Below are 9,062 nucleotides of genomic sequence, written 5' to 3'. Positions count from 1 at the left end.
TCCCTGACTGGCTATTAGAGGGCTGAATGTTTTTCAAACAGAAAAGTTGAAATAACAGTCCTAATGACAGAGTGATATAGAATGTGGGAGAAAGTTTATTTTGGTATGCAAAAGTGGGCCATAGAATTACAAGTTACAGGGATTAAAAATGATTTTACCAAAAATGGTTTATCTTTGCCAGCAGATAATATAAGCTAGAGGTTTCTTTAACTGTCACTCCAGTTAAATCTAATGTGCATGTTTCTACCATCTTTGTGTTTATTCTGCCTCTTRCTTTTTCTGCAATTCCCCCTTCTCTCACTTTCTCTGATTTCTGCCTTCTCTTGGCTTCCTCGTTGTATGTGTTCTTCATTCTCATCCTGCTTTGTGGATCAAACCCTGCAGTCATATCCTTACTTCTTGCTTCTCCTTACTCTTATTGATCTACCAGATTCATTTTTATGCAAAATCTAGCAGCAATTTCACCTACGTCCATACAGTTCTCAAACCATACTTTTTTTTTATTTCTTCCTCAAATTGTAATCCTTATATCCAGTGAGATTTATGCATTTTATTTTGCCTTTAAAATCACTTTCTGGTTCAAGGATCAGACCAAGTGAGGGAAAGCACAGAAAAAAAAATCAGTTGAATTTTACTTTCCCTCTTTTAAAATATATAGAGTCTAGGAGCACAKTTCATACGTATGCAGATCTAAAACTCCTGAGATAGAAAGGGAAGCTACTTGCTGAAGGTAGTGGCAGGTGGATTTTTGAAATATGTGAACATTCACATGTGCAGTCTCAGAATTGGTACAAAAATATGAATAATAAGATTCCTTCTACTGAGCTAATTTCTCTTCTCAAAAGATGCACAACCCAGAAAAGACATTTTTATCTTGGTGAAGGAGCAGGAAACCAGTTACGAAAAAGTCTGATCTGAAGATTATTTGGTAGAGCTTTTTCTGTTTGATTTGCAGTGAACCATGTCAAGAATGAGACCAGCCAGATGCTATGAGCTGTCATCTCTTCCCTCTTTATCTATGTGTTATTTATCCAACTGTATTTCACCAAGACTTTTTTTCTGATGCTTTCTTAATGAACGCTCTCCTTTGCAAACTGTCTCAGCTGCTAATACTGCCATTATGTCATTCATTGTACCCACMCTCAGTTTGCTTCCTAATTCAAAGTGAAATTACTGATTCAGAATTGATGTTTTAAGCTGAACAAATTTACCATCCTGTGGCTATGACTAGAAGGAAGAGCGAAAGCACAAGACACAGAATATGGTTTGGATCCCATCTCTTCTAGCATTCCCTTTTCTCTGTCTCTCAGTTTGGTAGAGAGCAACTGTTTCTTTATTCATTACCCCCTAAACATAATTGTTTCCTCTGGCTATAGACTCCCCGACTTTTTGTACAATGCAGTTTTCAAAAACTTTGATTCTGCCTAATGGTTAATTCTTGTGGCCTGTGGTTAGTTTTGCTGTTGAAGATAAACKGACAGGTTTTTCATCTTCTTCACAATGTCAGGTGTGATGGTTTTAATACCAGCAGAATATTAAACTCCAAATCAGCCACTCCCCTTCCCCCACACCTTCTGATAAAAGAGGAATGAAAAGGAGTGACTGTGGGTTGAGACAACAGTTTACTTACTGCAAGCTTAAAGCAATGGAATAAGAGCAGGGAAGAAGAGTTAAGAGTGTTAGACTGAAAAAAGGACTTTGTGACTATACAGAAACAAGATGGTAGCATTGCTCCCGAGCACCTCAGATATCATTAGCGTTTTGTTAATGAAATGTGGGCCTTCTCCATCTATGTTCTTTCTTCTTGTCTTTCGCAGCCATGGTGGCGTGAGGTGACAGGAAAGGGAGAAATCTGCAGTGCTGCTCCCCACACACACTGCTGGGCAGAGCTGAACCAACTTCCACTGCAGTCACTGGCAAACTTTGCAGCCTGGGACGGTGCCAGATCAGATCTATGGAGCTGAGCTTAATTGAAAGCCATTTAATTTAAAGGATGGGATAGAACAAGAAAGAACACCTCTGGTTATTAAAGCATCTGCTTTAATAACCAGAAACAGAAGAAAACTCAGCTATTGCTATAAATCAAGAAGCAAATAATGAGAATTTGTGCCTTAATTGCAGGAAAACCAAAATCATCCTGTTGCAATAGTTGTTTTAAGAACAACACCAGTAGTGCTTGCACTTAGATTTTCTGATGGCATGTTCTTTTAAATATAAACCTTCTTCACGTGTCTGCAGCTTTCATAAACCTAGGTGTCGAGAGTAGGAGTGGAACAAGCCTCAGTGCTTTCATTGTACAGCTTGTGGGTAGGTAGAGACAGACAGAACTATTTTCTTTGGGTTCATCAGACCATGCTTTCATCTGGCATCATTTACAGAAAAGGTTCTCAAAGTGTAGCTTGCAGAACATTCACTGGTGGCCCACGAAGAATTAGCTCATCACTTAGTGCACACTTTGCTGCCTTTCTTCTCCTTTCTTAAAAGACAGCTAAAGCTGGATTTAGTGCTTTGCTATTGCTCCTTTTCAGGGCAAGAAAATGCTGTACTATTTGCAGAAATGTTACAGGTTTCTGAACGCATTGGTTTATAAAAGTTTATCAGTCCTTCCACTGGCATCTCCTGAAAGCTAACAGCTGGCCCTCCTTAGCTATCTGGCAAGTACCTGGTGCACAGCAATAAGAAAATATATGGTTGTGTTCTTTTTTTAAAACATGACAAGGAGTCAATACAAAAACAAATCACAGTAATGCACAACTATTCCAGCCTTGGTTTGTGCACAGTCAGCATGCTGAGATATTCCAAGCCAAGAGGATGTTTTTCCTTGCTTTTAAAGAAAGATTTATTCATAAGGGTGAAGAGGGCAAATTCCCAACATTTCAGCCCTCAGCTGGCTTTTGTCAGGGTTTCTAATGCACACACATGGTGAAGCTTGGCTAAGGTGCAAGGGAAAAAAGTTATGAAGAAAATTCTATKGATTAATATATACTCTTTGTAGTAATGTTAAGGTTTGCCAAACTTCTCATAGATGAGGAATGTAAAAGCTTAGGAATATTTGCAGATCTGAATATACTTTTACATGCACAGATAAATAGCATAGAATTTGTTTTGCTACCATGACTTTACCATTGTATTATCTTACTTTGCCATTAATTCCACTACATAAAGTCAGTAACCCTTTGAACCACACATCTGGAACAAAAGTAGCAAAATCTGGCCTTCTGTGACCCTAGCTCTACACAGCTAGCATCCCTCCCTCCCCTACCCTATCTGCAGGGTAAWATCCATGCTTATCTGGTGAGGTTTCCTTCACTTTAAATTTAGAAACCATCCAAGAGAGCACACACATGATGTTTAAAAGCCATTCAGATTTATGTCTACTTCCTTTTTTGTTGGTTTTTTTTTTTTTTCCTGCATGAAATATTAAGTTGAACGCACACTTCAGAATTGGCTTCTACCTAGCGGTTCTGGGAACTTGCCCAGCCTATGTAAGGTTTAGAGAYAAAGTGATACCCCTACCCTCAGGTAAGACAAACTATTCCTTAGCAGGTGGTGGATTCTAGTCCGCRTTCCTTGAAATGATGCATTTTACATCCTATGTTTAAAAGTAAATGCACACTGTTAGACATTTTGCACTGTGTAGTGTCTGACATTTTTCATGCCAAAATCACTGTCTACAGAAGCCACTGTCCAAGGGCAGAGTCTGAGATTGGGAACTCTTCTAGTTAGGTGTCCAAACCACCACTTTTTTTTCCCTTGGGCCTCTTACATAACTCTTGTGCACCTGGTGGTGCAGCAGGAGGTCCTTGTCTACTTGCTCTTTGACAATGCTCTTCTGCACTTTTACARAGCTTTATTTGTGAGTTTACTGAAAGTGAGAGAGAGGGCTTGAATCCCCTTGGGACAAGGATGAAAGCAGCTCTGAGTCTCTTACTWCTTGTATGAGGTATCTAAAAAATAATAGACAGTAGGTAAAAAACATAAACATTTAGCTAAGCAGCACTTGCTTATAGAGGCCGAAACTTTAGGCTCTTTTCATCTTCCTACACAGCAAAAGGAACAAACTCCATGCTCTGAATCTCTTCTGAGCCCTCAGTTTCTTCCTAGGAAGAAGGCTCTAGCCCTSAATCCTGGGGATGTCAAAATTCAGGTTTTCTTTTGCCATTGAAAACAGGTGAACATGYTCTTCTTCTATGCAATGCCATCTATATGATGACATTGTTGATAGAAAGACAACATTTATTAATCACTTTCTTAGATTCAGGTCTTCATATTCTGTCTAAGCAGCTCTTCAAATAAACAAGTGCTGGTTTTTACCCAGCTGTTGTACCACGTGGTGCATGGACTAAGGTTTCAGTACCTCTAACTCTTTCTGAGGAAGTATGAGATTTTTATTAATATAACACTGAGAAATTTGGAAAATATATATCATATAAACAGCACTCTGAACTACCAGTTATAACTAATTTAATACATATTGTTTTGAAAGCACACAATTTATATGAAAAAAAGAGATCAAAACATGTACCATAGTTTTAAAAACCAGTATTTTCTGATTGGCAAAGACTACCAAGACTGTTTTAACATTGAAAAGGACATACTATATGACTAGTTRAAGTAGTAGAGAATATTCTAAAATGATAGTTAAAATGTAATTGGAGATTTGTTGAATAAAGACAATAGAGTTGCATGAATTTAGAATATAAACTAATTTCAGATATCACTGGGTTTACAGTAAATAAACAGAGGTTGGSAGTGATGRTGTTTGTCTTCCCAAGTCACCACARTGGGGTACASGATGGAGTCCTGCTTTCCTGGGGATGGCTGTAGAGTCTCCCTCATTAGAGATATTCAGGAACCACCCAGACACAATCCTCTGCAAGGTGCTCTGGGATGATTGTGCAAGAGCAGGGAGGTCAGACCAGATGACCCACCGTGGTCCCTTCCAACCTTGTCTATTCTGTGACTCTTGGCTTCAAAAAATTGCTGTTTGAGTCCATAGCTATATATCCATATAGCAGTGCCTGCATCTAAAAGGCAGTATTTCAGAGACTACCTTAGCAAATATTGCTGCATGGGGCTCTGGGAAAAAGTTATTAGTGTCCATAGATACCAGCTCAGGAGAAGAAAAAGAGAAAAAAATCAGATATCATGGTCYCTTGCAAGCAGCAGGGAGGAAGTTATCCAATAATATCAGCAAAGTKTAATAATACCAGCATTCACAGAGCATGAGTAAAAAGCTATAAAGATGGCACAAAAGAGAAATGTTTGAGGGAAAACTGGTAACCCAATTGTGAGAATGGGGATTTATCTGCCTCAAAAGCTCAAYTGAGCTTTCCATAAACCTGTGGAAAACTCCTGAAGAAGAGAATAGCATAAAGTTTAAAAGAATTAGACTGCCTTTTATGGAAGAATAAGAAGCTGAAAAGAGCCAATAAAGYTGAAAACCTATGCATATATCAATTACTTCCGACAGTAGTTAAAAAAATTTTTGTCATGGAAAGATAATGAATTTATATAAATAGAAGGAAAGATAATAAAAAAAAGTTAGCTTCCATTTTTCCTGAAACATTCATCACATTTTTCTCAGAGGAGTTATAAGTAATAGAAGATGAGTGGATACAGTTTGAGTTTATTCCCACAAAAGAGTAAAGGAATTACTAGGTTACTAATGGTAATTATAGAAACTTTAATAAAAACTGAGTAAAGACTGTCTTTTTTAAAATTAAAAGTATGTCACCCCATTGGTCTCATGAAGAAAKTTTATGCTTTAGAAAGAAAAGAAGCAAAAGCAGGTAAGGAATTTGACACTGTTTTCAAAGAGAGCAGGATCTTTCACTGCTGTACATTGTCCAGTCAGTCTGACCCAGCAATAAAACAGATCCTTCCCACCTGTGACTCCTGAGTTGCCACATAAATTCCATTTAGACTTTTCRCTGGGGCTTTGTCATACAAACAGCAAAGCTGCTTTGGTGTGATGGTTTCRTGATATGGCTTCTGGAAGGCAGTGAAACAGACCCTGGAGATGGAAATGTCACAGTGTCATTTTGAAGTCCAGCTGTGGCATCCATGTAGGTTTGTTCAGCAAGGAAATAAGAGTATTCTAAGATTGCCAAAGACATTTTTTGTTCCTGAGCCATTCTTGGAGCGTTCCTTGCCCTCAGCTCACTGATCTATACTGTTCCCAGGCAATAGATTTTGGTATGGAGCTCCAGGTGACTACACTGGGATTAGAATAATGGATAAAATAGATACACTCACTAAATACCAGTGTGCTTATTTTTGCTTTTGGACATACCCAAAATAATCAAACAGATATGTCGAAGAGGAGTATTTTCCACTACCTGTGAGGGGAAAAATCCTTCAGGAGATGGCTAATGACAAACATTTTTCCATGTCTGATATATCAGCAGGATTCTGGCACTGCCCATAGGAAAAATCCCCATGTCTGTGCACATTCAACACACCCATAGGGAGACACTGTTTTTTTGCAGACTGCCATCTCAGTTATGTTTGGCACATATGCTTTTCATTGGAAAATAGAAAATGTTGGTGGTATGCAGCACACTAAACAGTACACTTTCTACTGGGAGGGRAATGAGAAGAGAATGACTACAAGGTCATGCAGCTATGGAAAAAGCTGGAGATTTTGAGAATAGCTAAAAAAGTAAAAAACACTTYTGTGTAATGAAAATAGCAAACACGGGGAGAAGTTTACATGGTAAGATCTGCAGGTAGATCACAGTAAGTATGCAGAATTTGTCAACACATCTTATCCTGCAAGCAAGGAGAAAATACGTAGATCCTCTGAAGAATGATGCAGAAAAAATGGGGTCAAAATAAATTCCAACTTAAAGCAGGCAGCCAAGGGTCCTACAGTGCCTAAACAGACATAGAGATATTAAAAGTTTACAGAAGAYAGAATGTTACTTAAATAAYGCACATTATTTATTCACCTCTGCATGTATAGTAGCACACTCTGTGCTGTATTTTATGTTCTAGTACAATGGTATGACCAAGTGTAGACACAGTTACCGTGGGAGATAGTGAAAGTGAATTTCAATACATTCAGTTAAAGAGGAGACTTTGGATGTGATATGGGTGAAAAAATATCCCATCATTATTTAAGGCCTTTGTTGGTTGAACCTACCATCACCTCAAGTGTTGCCAATGTTTATTAAAAACTGTAAAACAGCACTCTGAAGCTGTAGCTGCAGATGTATGGACTGCAAATTGACCAAAACCTCATCGCGGTCTTCGGCTTACAGACATACTTTCAAACTTTTTTGACAAAAAAATGCAGTGGAGCAAGTCCAGTGCTAGCTTTCACAGACAAAATCAAATAAACCTGTCCTGYCTCAGATGAAAAGAGGATTCAAAATGATGGAGCTAGAGCTCAGGATGAAATCCCACAGAAAATAAAAACAGCTATAACCACTGCCAAGTTGAGCAAAAATAATGCCAATTGCTATTATCTTTTAAAAACTCTTTATGTTGYTTTCCATTACATGTTTTCATGATGTTTCTGTAAAGGAGTGTTGTATGTGTAAGGAAKGCAACTATTACAATGGTCCCCGAGTGAAACACAAGGCAATATGTCAAAGACACGGAAAAACTCGTCCAGATGAAGAAATAATTTTCAGATTATTGTGTTACTGACATGCATGAAAAACAAAAAAAAAAACAAGAGGAAAAAATGCACCAAATTACAACAAATAAATGTCTGTTGTCAAAGTCACCGGGGATTTAGAGAATTAGAGATTAAGGCAGAACTTGGTTTAACTGGGCTCTCAGCCACTGCASGATTGAAGGTGAAGGAATTTGTCTGTCTCTTTCCTAGGCTGCAAATGGCTACAATGCCACATTGACTACCTGTGGGCTATTACCCTGTGGACATGTACCCTGTTGGCATGCTAGACACTTCCYCAAAAAATAAAGAAAAAAAAAATTTCCTGGTTTACACATGAGGTTCTCAGCCTGGCCATATGCAATGACATCATGGTACACCAAAACACAGCACTGCAGTAACATGAGGACTTGCTGTCTCCTGGCAAGAGTGATGTCATTCCTCCTGCTGTAATCCCAGCTTAGAGCACCTCATGTTATGTCTGAATTGTGGATTCCACAGCTGCTTTCAAGCTCCCACATTCCATTTGCACCTACTCTGTGTATCAGTGTGAGAGCTACAAACTCATCAGCTTCTCCATGTTCTGGTTCYTGTTGGTGCAAAATCAAAGCATGAAGGCCTGAGGGAATCCATGATTAGAAAACGGGAGGACTGAGAGAGGGCACTAAGTGGAAATCTACAGTAATCAATTCTATTCCATTCTCAGACCCAGATRGAAGGACAACAGACAGAAAATGAAAAATAAGATAGAGGATTGATGTGTCTCAGCATTGTCTTTCCAAAAGCTGCAGCCCAATTTATAGATCATGAGAAAGATGGGAAGGAAACAAGATAGAAAGAGAGAAAAAGAAGCAAGTCCATCAAGAAATAAGAAATCAGGCAAAATCACATTATTTTTGTCATGGTCCAAACAATACTGGGATCACATCAGGGAGAGACTAGCAACAACAATGAGTATTGTTGCTCAGATACTGATGTTTGACATAATCCTTTTACAATTGCCCAGAGACTGCCAACAGCTTGTGCTGTATTTATTCAGTTGTTCATAATATTAATCCCAAGWTTCTTTAAACTTCTACATCAGAAACAGGTGTGATGAAAACCTAATAATGTTATTACACAAAAAAAAATAGTATACTAGAGAAAATGCATGGTGGCATTCTGAAAAAATCTGCTCTTTCTTCTGTCTTCCCTATATTCTGTAAGATTGTGTCCTCCTAGCTGAATCTCAAAATGATAYACAAAATAACTTTGGGTCATGCTGAATTTTAAGAAAAGTCATTTTTGTGTGTYCAGCTTGTGGCGGATGAACCAAAGAGAACCAAGGATTCACACACTGAGTTTGAATATCTTTTGTGATGCCAAGTGTTAACATTTTAAAAAATGCCTTTTTCTTCCTCCCTCTGTTCTCCCTTGTCCTCATGGTGTAGTTTCCTTT

Source organism: Malurus melanocephalus, unplaced genomic scaffold (genome assembly GCF_030028575.1).
Source record: "Malurus melanocephalus ecotype Western Australia unplaced genomic scaffold, MMel_1.1 scaffold_32, whole genome shotgun sequence".
Taxonomy (NCBI): Eukaryota; Metazoa; Chordata; class Aves; order Passeriformes; family Maluridae; genus Malurus; species Malurus melanocephalus.
This window is presented reverse-complemented; position numbering follows the sequence as displayed.